The sequence below is a fragment of the Dipteris shenzhenensis genome, chromosome 6 (genome assembly GCF_047967505.1).
Source record: "Dipteris shenzhenensis isolate YYH24624 ecotype China chromosome 6, Dip_SZ_1.0, whole genome shotgun sequence".
Classification (NCBI taxonomy): domain Eukaryota; kingdom Viridiplantae; phylum Streptophyta; class Polypodiopsida; order Gleicheniales; family Dipteridaceae; genus Dipteris; species Dipteris shenzhenensis.
The window spans coordinates 23,957,247-23,976,590 of record NC_141601.1 but is presented as its reverse complement, the minus strand read 5'-3'; the positions used below and the strand labels follow the sequence as shown (position 1 = coordinate 23,976,590).

Below are 19,344 nucleotides of genomic sequence, written 5' to 3'. Positions count from 1 at the left end.
ATGATGCTGCACTACACTAGGAAGTTGAGAAATAACTACACTACACCAAGAAATAAACAAACGTTAGCTCATAGAATTGATTTGCATTTTGTACTAGGAAACTGATATATAACTATACTATAAACAAATAAACAAATGTTAGCTCATTGAAGTAGCAACAAATAAACAAACGTTACCTGAGAATCGCCAGGATAACATTGTCATTAACCTCTTTTAAAGGATTGGAGAGGATTGAAACCTCCTCTCTACCAAAGCTCGAATACTGAGGTTCTTGTTTTAAAACGATCCTAACTTCAAATGAGCTCTCCATTTTATCCAATGCAGCTAAATTTGCAGAATGGGTCTCTATCATAGCTTGTATTCTATGTTTGTGGTCATTTTGCTTTTCCATGGTGTCTTTAAAGCTCTTGTGCTCATGGGATTCTTCAATCAAATTTAGAGGTGGTTGCATTGCTGAAGTAGAAGTGAGTGCCTCCGTATTGACTTCATCCATTTCTTCTCCCTCTATTGCCTATAAACAAATATGAGAGATTAGATTCATTATCTTTAAATTTAAATCTTATTTAAAAAATTGTATTTAGTTGAATTCTCCATCATGGTAAGCAAGAGACTCCCACTTTTTGCAGGACTTCCATAGTTGTTTTTTTGATAATGTATGGACCTGGGAATATCTTGCTCTTCTAGCATCAATCTCAAATTATTTGAATTCCCTCTTATGTTATTTTGTAAGGAGTGATCAGGGTTGGGACTCCGCATACACAAAAAGAATGATTCAAGAGATTGAATCGCTATGCCACATTCTCTCTTGCCTCTCTTTGCTACATAAACACCACTATAGATCTTCAAATCTGATGAATATGCTCGCTCTAGAGTAACCTGCATTGCTTCTTTGTCTTTTTTATCAACAAAAATGACAATGTTGCAAATTGCCACTTTGCTAATGGTGGTATATACTATTCTATCAATGAAGTTATGGATATCATCGCTAGAAACTTCATTGATAAAGAATAGTTGTGGCTTATCCCATGCTGACTCATTCTTGATGAAGTCATCTTTTGAGACTCCCTTGAAGTTCACAAGCTTTCCAGACTCTGCCATAACCTCTACTTTGAATTGAAAGCTTTGGTGCATATCTGTCGGCATTCTTATCTCGCTGATTAATATTTCCACATATGCAACCACTTGTTGTGGGATTTCTTTTCTCATGTAAGAGGTTACTATTTCTGACCCATCTTCATCCTTTTTAACCCACCTGTTTGCCCATAGCTTTACCTTGGGTGTTGACAAAGAAGCTATAAGCTTGACCACATTATATAGTCAATGTTACAATGAGTAAGTGGAATTTTTTTCTCTGACGACAAATACTTAATGGCACTATGCACTGCATCACGCCTCACCTGTACATTGATGCATTCTTCCATGCAGTGGTCTTTGTCTTTTTTTCCAAAAAACCATTCTTTCTTTAAAATGTTTTGTGCTGCCATGGATGCATACTTGTCAGGTAAGTACTTTATAGGCCTCCACATCCTTGCCTTCAACTCCTTCTTATCCATTACCTTTGACTTTCCGGAGATAAACAAAGGAGCGTCATAGCTCAACTGTCCACGCTCACAAGCAATGCACGTTTCAAGCATCTCATTGAACACTTCAACAGGGCGAAATATGATAGAAGTGTAGTCGGCATATCTGTCCCTCACCACCTTGAGGCTTGTCATACTTTCTTCTCGCTCTTGAGTTCCCCTAGGCACAACTGCACTCAAAGAAGTATAGAAGTTTGTGAGTGTGTCGGCGTCTGCTTTTGTGACCTTTCGCTTCAAATCAGGATTTGGAGAACCAAATGTTGTCCATATAACCCTTGCCTTCTGTAAGACCTCTCATGTTGAGGATATCTTACGCTTTCCATGGACATAATGATTAAGTCTTTCGGACTCAATCAAATACTTGATCTCATGCTTGAATATACATATTGTTGCAGGATAATAATGGAATGAACTTATCTTTGCAAATTGTTCTGAAGTGAGTCTTTTGACCTCCTTTGCTTCCTTTGCGATCTGATTACAAGCATAAGCCCAATGTTGCCCATCAATGGGCTAGAATCTGCAATGAAGGAGGAATTCCTTCTTTGCTTCCTTTAGCATATTCTCACCTTGTGCCTCTTCGCCTTGTTCATGTGGAATATTTTTAAGAGTGTCTTTAAAGAATCGACTGAAGGTTTCCTCGAAATGTGTAGGCTCTGTAAATGTTATTTGATCCAGAAAACTATTTTTGATTCCTTTTGATGAAGAAACCAAGCTCTTCTGCCCATGTGATATCGAGTCCACCTACTAAAGCCATTGGGGCTATATTCCTTCCGTTCAAATTCAAAGTGACATTAGAGACCCATGCTCTGATCTCAGAGTCATTTAGGATAGCCCCCACATTAGTTGATTGCTCCATAATCCTACAAGAAAAGATAATGAAGAATTTAGATACATACAAGTAAAGTACAATATACAACGCTTGACACAATAAATGTGGGAAATAGCCCAAAAGGCTTTACAAGGCTTCATATGGCAATAAATGTGGGAAATAGCCTAGAAGGCTTTACAAGGCTTAAATATTTGTACAAATGTAAAAAAATTAGCCAATAAAGCTTTACAATGAAATCAAATGTCCTTTAGTGATAAAGCTTTAATCTTCGTGAAGACATGTAATCTGTCCATCCATTGATTTGCCCTCTAGTCATAAAGCTTCAATCTTTGTGATGACATGTAATCTGTCCATCCATTGATATTTGTGCACTGATACCCACCTGATGCAATCTACCCACTAAAAACTATTCCACTGATATCCACTTATGCAGCCCACATGATATCCACTTATGCAGCCCACTGATACTCGTTAAATAGTGAATGGTCGGGATGGTTGGGTTTATTACAAGGCGCTTCATATGGCAATAAATGTAAAAAAATAGCATAGAAGGCTTTCCAAGGTTTTTTATGACAATAAATGAGCTTAAATATTTATACAAATGCAATAAAAATAACCAATAATTATCAAGCTCCAATATGTCCCATGACATGTAATCTGTCCACTGATATATGTAATCTGTCCACTGATATCTGCTCATGCAATCTGCCCACTGATAAACTTCTTGGTAAATGGTAAAAGGTCTTATTTAATAGCATGTTATGAGTGTTAAACCACATGTGAGTGAAGGGACTGACAACGATTAGGAACTACTTAGAAAAATTTGAGCATGGCTTCGATTGGCAACTTGGAGAATTGTCTCTCCTCTAAGGTAATCTAATCTATGCTAAACTATGCTAAACCAACCGTCGAAGCGAAGAAAAACAATAAATAATTTCTTTTTCTGTGTTCATTTTAATGTGCTGGGGTTTAAGAGGCTTAAATATGCAAAAGAAGGGGTTTTGATGTAGAGGCTAAACCTGCATGTGAGAGAAATGAAGAACAAGTATCTAAAGAAAAGTTAACATTTTTCAATTTAAAAGATGAATATATATAAAAATATTATCTCACCTTCAAGACCATTTTAGAGAATTTGGGAAAATTCCAATACTTGGGACTTTTCTTTTCAATTTAGTTTTGGTTGTATCTTGAGTATCAAAATTTTAGATTTGGCAGAGTTTATTCATTTAGGATCTACTCTTCAAGAGCTTTCTAATGATATGTCAATGAGGGGGTTTTGGCAAAATCTTGAAAGCATTCACCGTGGCCCCATTTTAAGATCTATGCAAAATGGGAGTTGGGATTTTCCCAAATTCTCTAATATGATGTTCTTCAAAACAAACCATAAATTCACTCTTTTATAAATTTTTAAAAGTATAATATAAAACATGTAAATATATAAAACTCTCTCTTTACTTTCTCTCTCTCTCTCTCTCGACTCCTAATTCTCTCTGCAGCCATAGTCAAGACACCTCATTCTCTCTCTTAATCTCTCATTCTCTCTCTCTCTCTCTTTGACAACTCTTATGTGTTTCCCTCTCTGTCCTCATCCCACTCATTCTCTCTCTTAGTTTATCTCAAGTCTCTCTTTCTCTCCCTCCCATGGCGGCTAAGATTTATCATTCTCTCTCTTTATCTCTCTCTCTCTCCCTAGGATTTGTAATTATTTCTCTCTCTCTCTCCATCTCTCTCCTCTCTCTCTCTCTCTCCTCTGCTCTCTCCCTCCCTCTCTCTCTCTCTCTCTCTTTCTCTTAGCCTCTCTACCTCCCTATCTCTATCCTCTTGGCCGCTAGGATTTGTCATTCTTTCCCTCTCTATGTCTCTCTCTCTCTCTCTCTGAATTCTCTCTCTTAATCTCTCCCAGCCTTCCTTCCTCCCTCCCTCCCTCCCTCTCTCCCTTTCTCTCTCTCCTCTGTCCCTCTTATCACCCTTAATCTCTCTTTCTCTCCCTCCCCTCTTCTCTCTCATTTCTCATTCTCTCTCTCTCTCCCTTCCTCCCTCCCTTGGCGGCCATGGCCGCGAGAAGTCTCTCTCTCTCTCTCTCTCTCTCTCTCTACCTCCCTCTCTTGGTGGCCATGATTGCTAGAAGTTTGATTCTCTCTCCTTCTCTCTTTATCTCTCTCTCCCTAAGTCTCCCTCCTCTCTTCTCTCTCATCTCTCTCTCTCTCTCTCTCTCTCTCTCTCTCTCTCCCTCTCTCTCTTTCTCTCTCCCTAAGTCTCCCTCCTCTCTTCTCTCTCTCTCTCTCTCCCTCTCCCTCCCTACTCTCTCCCTCCCTCTAGCACAAAAGTTTCATTCCCTCTCTCTCCCTCTCTCTCTTTCTCTCTCTCTCTCTCTCTCCCTCTCTCTCTTTCTCTCTCCCTAAGTCTCCCTCCTCTCTTCTCTCTCTCTCCCTCCCTACTCTCTCCCTCCCTCTAGCAGCCACGGCTGCCAGGAGATTCTCTTCTCTCTCTTAATCTCTCTCTCCCTCTCTCAGCTCTCTCTTTCTTTCTCTCCCTACTCTTCTCTCTCATTGCCGCCAGGAGACTCTCTTCTCTCTCGCCCTCTCTCATCTCTCTCTTTCTTTCCCTCCCTACTCTTCTCTCTCATTTAAGGAGCCCCTCTTCTCTCTCTTAATCTCTTGTCTCTCTCCCTCTCTCTCTTTCTCTCACTCCCTACTCTTCTCTCATTTCTCATTCTCTCTCTCCCTTTGGTGGCCACGGCCGCGAAGAGCCCCTTTTCTCTCTCGTAATTTCTCTCTTTCTCTCTCTCCTCTCGCCATGTTTCATTCTCTTAAACTTCTCTCTCTCTCCCTCCCTCTCCCTCTCTCTCTTTCTCTCTCTCTCCCTCTCTCTCCCTCTCTCTCTTTCTCTCTCTCTCCCTCTCTCTTCCTACTCTCTCCCTCCCTCTAGCAGCCACGATCACCAGGAGACCCTTTTCTCTCTCTTAATCTCTCTCCCCCTCTCTCCTCTCTCTCTTTCTTTCCCTCCCTACTCTTCTCTCTCATTTAAGGAGCCCCTCTTCTCTCTCTAAATCTCTCTCTCTCTCTCTCTCTCTCCCTCTCTCCTCTCTCTCTTTCTCTCCCTCCCTACTCCTCTCTTATTTCTCATTCTCTCTCTCATTTCTATTCTCTCTCTCTCCCTTTGGCGACCACGGCCGCCAAGAGCCCCTCTTCTTTCTCTTAATTTCTCTCTTTCCCTCTCTCCTCTCTCTTTCTCTCCCTCCCTATTCTCTCTCATTTCTCAAATTTACAAACTCAAATATAAATAAGAAACTAATTAAAATAGAACTCAAAAGCTCAAATAAGATGCCTTCTAAAAAACCCCCCTCCTCTAGCTGCCACAGCCGCCAAGAGTTTTCTCTCTCTCCCTCCACCCCTCTTCTCTCTCTTAATCTCCCTCTCTCTTTCTCTCTCTCTCTCTCTCTCCCTCTCTCTCTCTCTCTAACAGATTGGCACCACTGCCATTCTCCACTTGTACAAATGTTTACCCTACTATTCTAGGAGGGGTATTCCAGTGATCATAGGAGACTGATGTCCGATCCCAATCCAAATGTGAGTTTGATGATCTCAATGTCATTATATAGTTGCCAGCATGAGATTGGCATCACTGCCATTCTCCGCTAGTGGTAATCTAGACAAACTTAACCTATAGATTGACATTCCAGGGCCTAATAAGAGATTGACACAATTCCACATGATCTCTACACAGCGGAGACAGTGATCACTACATAAAAGAATGCACATGTGAGTTTAGAATTCTCAATGCCATTTATTAGGGCAAGCATGAGATTGGCAATTACTGCCATTCTCCGCTAGTGGTAATCTAGAAAAACTAAACCTATAGATTGACATTCCACTAATTTTATTGGCTACAGTAGGATAATGGAAAAAGTGCCAATGCACATGTGAGTTTAGGATTCCTTGTGCATGTTTTCAGGTGATGGTATGAGATTGGCACCACTGCCATTCTCCACTGGTGGCATTCTCCATAGAGATTGATACAATTCCATATGATCTCTACACATCGGAGACTGTGATCACTACATAGAAGAATGCACATTGCCACTAGCGGAGAATGATAGTAGGATAATGGCAAAAGTGCCAATGCACATGTGAGTTTAGGATTCCTTGTGCATGTTTTCAGGTCATGGTATGAGATTGGCACCACTACCATTCTCCACTGGTGGCATTCTCCATAGAGATTGACACAATTCCCTATGATCTCTACACATTGGAGACTATGATCACTACATAGAAGAATGCACATTACCACTAGCGGAGAATGGCAATAGGACAATGGCAAAAGTGCCAATGCACATGTGAGTTTAGGATTCCTTGTGCATGTTTTTAGGTCATGGTATGAGATTGGCACCACTGCCATTCTCCACTGGTGGCATTCTCCACAGAGATTGACAAAAATCCATATGATCTCTACACAGTGGAGACAGTGATCACTACATAGAAGAATGCACATTACCACTAGCAGAGAATGGTAGTAGGATAATGGCAAAAGTGCCATTGCACATGTGAGTTCAGGATTCCTTGTGCATGTTTTTAGGTCATGGTAAAAGATTGGCACCACTGCCATTCTCCACTAATGGCATTCTCCACAGAGATTGACACAATTCCATATGATCTCTACACAGTGGAGATAGTAATCACTACATAGAAGAATGCACATGTGAGTTTAGGATTCCTTGTGCATGTTTTTAAGTCATGGCATGAGATTGGCACCACTACCATTCTCCACTGGTAGCATTCTCGACAGAGATTGACACAAATCCATATGATCTCTGCACATGTGAGTTTAGGCTTCTCAATGCCATTTCTTAGGGCCTAATAAGAGATTGGCACCACTGCCATTCTCCACTTGTACAAATGTTTACCCTACTATTCTAGGAGGGGTATTCCAGTGATCATAGGTGAGTGGTGTCCTATTCCATTCCACATGTGAGTTTGATGATCTTAGTGTCATTATGTAGTTGCTAGCATGAGATTGCCAGATTCACTCCCATTCTCCGCTAGTGGTAATCTAGACAAATTGAACCTATAGATTGACATTCCACTAATTTTATTGGCTACAGTAGCATAATGGCAAAAGTGCCAATGCACATGTGAGTTTAGGATTCCTTGTGCATGTTTTCAGGTCATGGTATGAGATTGGCACCATTGCCATTCTCCACTGGTGGCATTCTCCACAGAGATTGACACAATTCCATATGATCTCTACACAGCAGAGACAGTGGTCACTACATAGAAGAATGGACATGTGAGTTTAGGCTTCTCAATGCCATTTGTTAGGGCCTAATAAGAGATTGGCACCACTGCCATTGTCCACTTGTACAAATGTTTACCCTACTATTCTAGGAGGGGTCTTCCAGTGATCATAGGAGAGTGGTGTCCGATTCCATTCCACACTACTGGTAGTCTAGACAGCATGAGATTGGCATCACTGCCATTCTCCGCTAGTGGTAATCTAGACAAACTCAAGCTATAGATTGACATTCCACTAATTTTATTGGCCGCAGTAGGATAATGGCAAAAGTGCCAATGCACATGTGAGTTTAGGCTTGTCAATGCCATTTATTAGGGCCTAATGAGAGATTGGAACCACTGCCATTCTCCACTTGTACAAATGTTTACCCTACTATTCTGGGAGGGGTATTCCAGTGATCATAGGAGACTGGTGTCCGATCCCAATCCAAATGTGAGTTTGATGAGCTCAATGTCATTATATAGTTGCCAGCATTAGATTGGCATCACTGCCATTCCCCACTAGTGGTATTCTAGACAAACTAAACCTATAGATTGACATTCCATGGCCTAATAAGAGATTGACACAATTCCATATGATCTCTACACAGCGGAGACAGTGATCACTACATAAAAGAATGCACATGTGAGTTTATGATTCTCAATGCCATTTCTTAGGGCAAGCATGAGATTGGCATCAGTGCCATTCTCCGCTAGTGGTAATCTAGAAAACTAAACCTATAGATTGACATTCCACTAATTCTATTGGTTGCAGTAGGATAATGGCAAAATTGCCAATGCACATGTGAGTTTAGGATTCCTTGTGCATGTTTTCAGGTCATGGTATGAGATTGGCACCACTACCATTCTCCACTAGTGGCATTCTCCATAGAGATTGACACATTTTCATATGATCTGTACAATCGGAGACCGGGATCACTGCATAGAAGCATAATGTCACTGAGATCATCAAACTCACATGTGGAATGGAATCGGACACCACTCTCCAATGATCACTAGAATGCCCCTCCTAGATTAGTAGGGTAAACATTTGTACAAGTGGCGAATGGCAGTGGTGCGAATCTCTTGTTAGGCCCTAAGAAATGGCATTGAGAAGCCTAAACTCACATGTGCATTCTTCTATGTCGTGATCACTGTCTCCGCTGTGTAGAGATCATATGGATTTGTGTCAATCTCTGTGGAGAATGCCACAAATGGAGAATGGCAGTGGTGCCAATCTCTTGTTAGTCCCTAAGAAATGGCATTGAGAAGCCTAAACTCACATGTGCATTCTTCTACGTATTGTCCACCGAGATTGACACAAATCTCTATGGGGAATGGCAGTGGTGCCAATCTCATACCATGACCTGAAAACATGCACAAGCAGTCCGCATGAGATTGGCATCACTGCCATTCTCCGCTAGTGGTAATCTAGACAAACTAAACCTATGATCTCCGATTCCATATGATCTCTTCACAGCGGAGACAGTGATCACTACATAGAAGCATGCACACATGAGTATAGGATTCTCAATGCCATTTCTTGGGGCCAGCATAAGTTTGGCATCACTGCCATCCTCCACTAGTGGTAATCTAGACAAACTAAACCTACAGATTGACATTCCACTAATTTTATTGGCTGCAGTAGGATAATGGCAATAGTGCCAGTGCACATGTGAGTTTTGGATTCCTTGTGCATGTTTTTAGGTCATGGTATGAGATTGGCACCACTGCCATTCTCCACTGGTGGCATTCTCCATAGAGATTGACACAAATCCATATGATCTCTACACAGCGGAGACAGTGATCACTACATAGAAGAATGCACATGTGAGTTTAGGCTTCTCAATGCAATTTCATAGGCCTAACAAGAGATTGGCACCACTGCCATTTTCCAATTGTACAAATGTTTACCCTACTATTCTAGGAGGGGTATTCGAGTGATCATACGAGAGTGGTGTACGATTCCATTCCACATGTGAGTTTGATGATCTCAGTGTCATTATGTAGTTGCCAGCATCAGATTGGCATCACTGCCATTCTCCGCTAGTGGTAATCTAGACAAACTAATCTTATAGATTGACATTCCACTAATTTTATTGGCTGCAATAGGATAATGGCAAAAGTGCAAATGCACATGTGAGTTTAGGATTCCTTGTGCATGTTTTCAGGTCATGGTATGAGATTGGCACCACTGCCATTCTCCACTGGTGGCATTCTCCACAGAGATTGACACAATTCCATATGATCTCTACACAGTGGAGACAGTGATCACTACATAGAAGAATGCACATTTGAGTTTAGGATTCCTTGTGCATGTTTTCAGGTCATGGTATGAGATTGACATCACTGCCATTCTCCTCCGCAGAGATTGACACAAATCCATATGATCTCTGCACATGTGAGTTTAGGCTTCTCAATGCCATTTCTTAGGGCCTAATAAGAGATTGGCACCACTGCCATTATCCACTTGTACAAATGTTTACCCTAGTATTCTACGAGGGGTTCAAGTGATCATAGGAGAGTGGTGTCAATTCCATTCCACATGTGAGTTTGATGATCTCAGAGATTGACACAATTCCATATGATCTCTACACAGTGGAGACAGTGATCACTACATAGAAGAATGCACATGTGAGTGTAGGATTCTCAATGCCATTTCTTAGGGCAAGCATGAGATTGGCATCACTTCCATTCTCCGCTAGTGGTAATCTAGACAAACTAAGCCTATAGATTGACATTCCACTAATTTTATTGGCTGCAGTAGGATAAAGGCAAAAGTGCCAATTCACATGTGAGTTTAGGCTTCCTTGTACATGTTTTCAGGTCATGGTATGAGATTGGCACCACTGCCATTCTCCACGGGTGGCATTCTCCACAGAGATCGACACAATTCCATATGATCGCTACACATTGGAGACTGTGATCACTACATAGAAGAATGCACATTACCACTAGCGGAGAATGGCAGTAGGATAATGGAAATAGTGCCAATGCACATGTGAGTTTAGGATTCCTTGTGCATGTTTTCAGGTCATGGTCTGAGATTGACACCACTGCCATTCTCCACTGATGGCATTCTCCACAGAGATTGACACAAATCCATATGATCTCTGCACATGTGAGTTTAGGCTTCTCAATGCCATTTCTTAGGGCCTAATAAGAGATTGGCACCACTTCCATTCTCCACTTGTAGAAATGTTTACCCTACTATTCTAGGAGGGGTATTCCAGTCATCATAGGAGAGTGGTGTCCTATTCCATTCCACATGTGAGTTTGATGATCTTAGTGTCATTATGTAGTTGCCAGCATGAGATTGGCATCACTGCCATTCTCCGCTAGTGGTAATCTAGACAAACTGAACCTATAGATTGACATTCCACTAATTTTATTGGCTGTAGTAGGATAATGGCAAAAGTGCCAATGCACATGTGAGTTTAGGATTCCTTGTGCATGTTTGCAGGTCATGGTATGAGATTGGCACCATTGCCATTCCCCACTGGTGGCATTCTCCACAGAGATTGACACAATTCCATATGATCTCTACACAGTGGAGACAGTGGTCACTACATAGAAGAAGGCACATGTGAGTTTAGGCTTCTCAATGCCATTTCTTATAGCCTAATAAGATATTGGCACCAGTGCCATTGTCCACTTGTACAAATGTTTACCCTACTATTCTAGGAGGGGTCTTTCAGTGATCATAGGAGAGTGGTGTCCGATTCCATTCCACACTAGTGGTAGTCTAGAGAGCATGAGATTGGCATCACTACCATTCCCCGTTAGTGGTAATCTAGAGAAACTGAACCTATAGAGTGACATTCCACTAATTTTATTGGATGCAGTAGGATAATGGCAAAAGTGCCAATGCACATGTGAGTTTAGGATTCCTTGTGCATGGTTTCAGGTCATGGTATGAGATTGGCACCACTGCCATTCTCCACTGGTGGCATTCTCCACAGAGATTCACACAAATCCATATGATCTCTACACAGTGGAGACAGTGATCACTACATAGAAGAATGCACATGTGAGTTTAGGATTCTCAATGCCATTTATTAGGGCCTAATAAGATATTGGCACCACTACCATTCTCCACTTGTACAAATGTTTACCCTACTATTCTAGGAGGGGTATTCGAGTGATCATAGGAGACTGGTGTCCGATCCCAATCCAAATGTGAGTTTGATGATCTAAATGTCATTATATAGTTGCCAGCATGAGATTGGCATCATTGCCATTCTCCACTACTGGTAATCTAGACAAACTGAACCTATAGATTGACATTCCAGGGCCTAATAAGAGATTGACACAATTCCATATGATCTCTACACAATGGAGACACTGATCACTACATAGAAGAATGCACATGTGAGTTTAGGATTCTCAATGCCATTTCTTAGGGCTAGCATGAGATTGGCAATTACTGCCATTCTCTGCTAGTGGTAATGTAGACAATCTAAACCTATATATTGACATTCCACTAATTTTATTGGCTACAATAGGATAATGGCAAAAGTGCCAATGCACATGTGAGTTTAGGCTTCCTTATACATGTTTTCAGGTCATGGTATGAGATTCACACCACTGCCATTCTCCACTGGTGGCATTCTACACAGAGATTGACATAATTCCATATGATCTGTACACAGCGGAGATAGTGATCACCACATAGAAGAATGCACATGTGAGTTTAAGATTCCTTGTGCATGTTTACAGGTCATGGTATGAGATTGGCACCACTACCATTCTCCACTGGTGGCATTCTCCACAGAGATTGACACAATTCCATATGATCTCTTTACAATGGAGACAGTGATCACTACATAGAAGAATGCACATGTGAGTTTAGGATTCCTTGTGCATGTTTTCAGGTCATGGTATGAGATTGGCACCACTGCCATTCTCCACTGGTGGCATTCTCCACAGAGATTGACACAAATCCATATGATTTTTGCACATGTGAGTTCTCGAGGGGTTCAATCATCATATGTAACCCTGTCATGTGAGTTCAACAGAAGGATATTTTTAATATCTAAATTTTACATAAATTAATTTACATAAGGGAGTTTTTAAAATGATTTTAGGAAAATTTCACATATTTGTATAGAAAAAGGGTACATTTTATTAATGGAAAAATTAGAGATAAGGGATTTTACAAATAGGCCTTGAACGCACATGATATTGAGGGTTTATACATAGTGACCCCCTTGAGTGTGAGTTTAGGCTTCTCCATGCCATTTCTTAGGGCCTAATAAAAGATTGGCACCACTACCATTCTCCACTTGTACAAATGTTTACCCTACTATTCTAGGAGGGGTATTCTAGTGATCATAGGTGAGTGGTGTCCTATTCCATTCCACATGTGAGTTTGATGATCTTAGTGTCATTATGTAGTTGCCAGCATGAGATTGGCATCACTTCCATTCTTCGCTAGTGGTAATCTAGACAAACTGAACCTATAGATTGACATTCCACTAATTTTATTGGCTGCAGTAGGATAATGGCAAAAGTGCCAATGCACATGTGAGTTTAGGATTCCTTGTGCATGTTTTCAAGTCATGATATGAGATTGGCACCACTGCCATTCTCCACAAGTGGCATTCTCCACAGAGATGGACACAATTCCATATGATCTCTACACAGCGGAGACAGTGGTCACTACATAGAAGAATGCACATGTGAGTTTAGGCATCTCAATGCAATTTCTTAGGGCCTAATAAGAGATTGGCATCACTGCCATTCCAAATGTGAGTTTGATGATCTCATTGTCATTATATAGTTGTCAGCATAGGAGAGTGGTGCCCGATCCCATTCTAAATGTGAGTTTGATGATCTCAATATCATTATATAGTTTCTAGCATGAGATTGGCATCAGTGCCATTCCCCACTATAGGTAGTCTAGACAAACTAGACCTATAGATTGACATTCTAGGGCCTAATAAGAGATTGACACAATTCCATATGATCTCTACACAGTGGAGACAGTGATCACTACATAGAAGAATGCACATTACCCCTAGTAGAGAATGGCAGAAGGATAATGGCAAAAGTGCCAATGCACATGTGAGTTTAGGATTCCTTGTGCATGTTTTCAGGTCATGGGATGAGATTGGCACCACTGCTATTCTCCACTAGTGGCATTCTCCACAGACATTGAAACAAATCCATATGCTCTCTGCACATGTGAGTTTAGGCTTCTCAATGCCATTTCTTAGGGCCTAATAAGAGATTGGCACCCCTGCCATCCTCCTTGTACAAATTTTTACCCTACTAATCTAGGAGGGTTATTCGAGTGATGATAGGAGAGTGGTGTCCTACTCCATTCCACATGTGAGTTTGACGACTTAGTGTCATTATGTAGTTGCCAGCATAACATTGGCATCACTGCCATTCTCCACTAGTGGTAATCTAGACAAACTGAACCTATAGATTGACATTCCAGGGCCTAATAAGAGATTGACACAATTCCATATGATCTCTACATAGCGGAGACAATGATCACTACATAGAACAATGCACATGTGAGTTTAGGATTCTCAATGCCATGTCTTAGGGCCAGCATGAGATTGGCAATGGCTACCATTCTGTGCTAGTGGTAATGTAGACAAACTAAACCTATCGATTGACATTCCACTAATTTTATTGGCTACAATAGGATAATGGCAAAAGTGCCAATGCACATGTGAGTTTAGGCTTCCTTGTGCATGTTTTCAGGTCATGGTATGAGATTGGCACCACTACCACTGGTGGCATTCTACACAGAGATTGACATAATTCCATATGATCTGTACACAGTGGAGACAGTGATCACCACATAGAAGAATGCACATGTGAGTTTAAGATTCCTTGTGCATGTTTACAGGTCATCGTATGAGATTGGCACCACTACCATTCTCCACTGGTGGCATTCTCCACAGAGATTGACACAATTCCATATGATCTCTTCACAATGGAGACAGTGATCACTACATAGAAGAATGCACATGTGAGTTTAGGATTCCTTGTGCATGTTTTCAGGTCATGGTATGAGATTGGCACCACTGCCATTCTCCACTGGTGGCATTCTCCACAGAGATTGACACAAATCCATATGATCTCTGCACATGTGAGTTTAGGCTTCTCCATGCCATTTCTTAGGGCCTAATAAAAGATTGGCACCACTACCATTCTCCACTTGTACAAATGTTTACCCTACTATTCTAGGAGGGGTATTCTAGTGATCATAGGTGAGTGGTGTCCTATTCCATTCCACATGTGAGTTTGATGATCTTAGTGTCATTATGTAGTTGCCAGCATGAGATTGGCATCACTTCCATTCTTCGCTAGTGGTAATCTAGACAAACTGAACCTATAGATTGACATTCCACTAATTTTATTGGCTGCAGTAGGATAATGGCAAAAGTGCCAATGCACATGTGAGTTTAGGATTCCTTGTGCATGTTTTCAGGTCATGATATGAGATTGGCACCACTGCCATTCTCCATTGGTGGCATTCTCCACAGAGATTGACACAATTCCATATGATCTCTACACAGTGGAGACAGTGGTCACTACATAGAAGAATGCACATGTGAGTTTAGGAATCTCAATGCCATTTCTTAGGGCCTAATAAGAGATTGGCATCACTGCCATTCTCCACTTGTACAAATGTTTACCCTACTATTCTAGGAGGGGTCTTCCAGTGATCATAGGAGAGTGGTGTCCGATCCCATTCCAAATGTAAGTTTGATGATCTAAATGTCATTATATAGTTGCCAGCATGAGATTGGCATCACTGCCATTCCCCACTATTGGTAGTCTAGACAAACTAGACCTATAGATTGACATTCGAGGGCCTAATAAGAGATTGACACAATTCCATATGATCTCTACACAGCGGAGACTGTGATCACTACATAGAAGAATGCACATGTGAGTTTAGGATTCTCAATCCCATTTCTTAGGGAAAGCATGAGATGGCATCACTGCCATTCTCCGCTAGTGGTAATCTAGACAAACTAAACCTATAGATTGTCATTCCACCAATTTTATTGGCTGTAGTAGGATAATGGCAAAAGTGCCAATGCACATGTGAGTTTAGGCTTCCTTGTGCATGTTTTTAAGTCATGCTATGAGATTTGCACCACTACCATTATCCACTGGTGGCATTCTCCACAGAGATTGACACAATTCCATATGATCTCTACACATCGGAGACTGTGATCACTACATAGAAGAATGCACATTACCCCTAGCGGAGAATGGAAGAAGGATAATGGGAAAAGTGCCAATGCACATGTGAGTTTAGGATTCCTTGTGCATGTTTTCAGGTCATGGGATGACATTGGCACCACTGCCATTCTCCACTGGTGGCATTCTCCACAGACATTGACACAAATCCATATGCTCTCTCCACATGTGAGTTTAAGCTTCTCAATGCCATTTCTGAGGGCCTAATAAGAGATTGGCACCACTGCCATTCTCCACTTGTACAAATGTTTACCCTACTATTCTAGGAGCGGTATTCGAGTGATGATAGGAGAGTGGTGTCCTATTCCATTCCACATGTGAGTTTGATGATCTTAGTGTCATTATGTAGTTGCCAGCATGAGATTGGCATCATGCTAGTGGTAATCTAGACAAACTGAACCTATAGATTGACATTCCACTAATTTTATTCGCTGCAGTAGCATAATGGCAAAAGTGCCAATGCACATGTGAGTTTAGGATTCCTTGTGCATGTTTTCAGGCCATGGCGACTATGGCCTGGAACATGTTGAAGAGTCAGGATGAGATGGGAAATTAGACAAGGATCCAGAACCTAGAGAATCAGCTCATAACTGAGAAGTTTAATGAAGGAGAGACAGCGGAGGCATTCACTCGGGGGGGTCACTCATCATATGTAACCCTATCACGTGAGTTCAACAGAAGGATATTTTTTATTTCTAAAATTTACAGAAATAAATATACATAAGGGACTATTTAAAATAGTTTTGGAAAAAATTTACAGATTTGTATAGAAAAGGGGTACATTTTATTAATGAAAAAATTTACAGATAAGGGATTTTAAATATAGGCCTTGAACGCACGTGATATAGAGGGTTTATACATAGTGACCCCCCCGAGGGCATTCATAACCCGAATCAAAAATCTACGTGATCAGATGGCTGGTGTTGAGATACAAAAAACTAGCGAAGAGCTAGCTTGGCAGTGTCTTTGGATATGTCCACCAAGGTTTGATGGATTGATAATAGCGCTTAACACTCATGTGAGACCCCAACCATTGTCATTTGAGGAGTTATGTGCTTTACTTATGGAGGAGGAATTGAGGCTTAAAGCTCAAGATGGAGGCGACAATGGGGATGCTGTGTTCTCTGCCATTGCAAAAGGCAAAGGTGGTTCCTCCACCAAAGGTGAGTCCTCTACTAGTGGTGACAAAAGAAGAAGGGCGACAAGAAGAAGTTTCAGGGAGAATGCTTCTACTGCAAGAAGAAAGGCCATGTGATTGTAGATTGTTGGGTCAAGAAAGCAGATGAAAAGAATGGTACCTTGAAGAAGATAGATAAGGGGAAAGCGACAGCTAACAGAGTGAAAGCAGAGTTGGATCTATTTTTGGCCATTGAGGAAGAGTGTTCCTCATCTCAAGAAGCATCAACCATTGATTCATGGGTGTTGGATAGTGGTGCCTCCTGTCACATGACCTGCAAGAAGAGTCTATATTGTCCCATGTAGCCTCTACAGGAATCCATCACCATGGCAGTTGGAAATAATGCAAAATGCCCTATTGAGGGTATAGGTACAATTTCATTTGTTTCTGAAAATGGAGATGTTAAGAAACTATCGACCTTGACCATGAGCTGAGGTTCAACAAGATAGGAGCAAAAATTCTAGATAGTGATGGCAATCTTGTTGGCACAAGAGTAAGGAGGAACAACCTGTATGAGCTAAGTGCTCTTACAACCACCGCTGGAGTGGGCAAAAGCAGACTTTGGCACAAAAGATTCGAGTGCATCGGATTTGCAGTGCTGAAGGAGATGCAGAAGCATGGTATGGTTGCTCACTTACCTTACAGTAGCAGAAATCAAAGAACCATGTGAGGCTTGCATGATGGGCAAGCAACAGAGAAAGGCATTCTCACAAGAAAGCAAGAATAGAGCAAACGCTCCTCTAGAGTTGGTGCATGTTGACTTGTGCGATAAGATGCCTACACAGACCTTGGGGGGATCTTCCTAATTTTTATTGATTGTTGACGACTATAGTAGGAAGATGTGGGTATACTTTCTTCGCAAAAAGGCCCAAGCTTTCGATAAATTGAAAGAATGGCTATAGCTTGTTGAAAATGAAATAGGGAGAAAAGAGAATAAAATCAGATCGGATGGTGATGATGAGTTTGTTTCTACAGAGTTTGGAGATTTTGCAAAAGCAAAGGGATCAAGGGACAACTGACGACACCACACATGCCTCAGCAAAATTCGGTTGTTGAATGCCAAATGTGGACCACCGTGGAGATGGGAAGGTATATGTTGAAAGGTGTTGGACTACCAAACCACTTTTGGGTTGAGGCCATCAATACTGCGGTTTACATCCTTAATCGCAGCTATACAAAGGCACTGAAAGGTAAAACACCACATGAGACTTATAGCAGTAAGAAGCCATCTATCTCCCACTTCAAAACATTTGGGTGTGAATGCTATGCACATGTACCAGACAAAGAGAGAAATAAGCTACAGCCAAAAAGCACCAAATGTATCTTCTTAGGCTATTATGATGAGAAGAAAGCCTATAAGTTGTATGACCGAGAGGCAAAGAAGATCAAAGCAAGCTGCGATGTGGTTTTAGGGAGTAGCCACATGCAGTGGAGATAGAGAAGAGCTCTTCCACTTTATCATCAAGCGAAGAAGTAATTCACTATGGACCTATCCTAGGAGCTATAAAGGAGGAGGAAATATCAGATGATGAAGGTATAAGTCACCAACTTGTTGTTACACCACCAGAAAATCCATTGCTGTGATGGGTAAGTCAGCACTACGACCATGATATCTAGATGCCTATGTCTGTTGAGCAGCATGTAGATGGACCAAGGCAATCTTAGAGAATCGAGGAGCAAAGGAGGGCTTCTACTCACATAGTCAATATGGCCTTGATGGCTAAGATTATTGCAGAAGTAAAGGAGCCTGCGAGTTTGGAGGAAGCACTTGTAGACCAAGATTGGAAAAACGCTATGCAAGTAGAATATGACAACATCATGAAGAATGAAACTTGGGAGCTGGTAGATCTACCACCTTACAGAAAGGTTATTAGCACCAAATGGGTTTGGAAGGTAAAGTACAAGGCTGATGGGACTTTGGAAAAGTACAAAGTTAGATTGGTTGCACAAGGATTTTTGCAGGTTGAATGGTTTGATTTTGAGGAATCTTTCACTCTGACTTCTAGAATGACCACTATTCGCATAGTACTATCAGTGGATGCTCATAAAAAGCTGCCTCCTCCCTCATAGAGAGGATCCATGTTGCTTTTGGGAGGACAACTTTTCCCGAAGCATGCACTTGGGGCCACAAATGAGACATCCTATTCATAGCACGCAAGTCTTCTCGCACTCCTCTCGAGTCTTTGGAGCCAACCAAGTGTGCCCAAATAGTAGCCCCCACATTCTTGAAGATATGCATGGGATCCAAGAGATGAT

At 41.4% G+C, this 19,344-nt stretch overlaps 1 protein-coding gene across 1 annotated transcript in view; it reads right to left on the bottom strand.

Moving 5' to 3' along the window:
• LOC147900954 (cytochrome P450 750A1-like) overlaps nucleotides 1-19,344 on the bottom strand; it is a 69,664-nt gene that overhangs the window by 24,235 nt on the left and 26,085 nt on the right. The gene's annotated exons all lie outside the window — the stretch shown is intronic.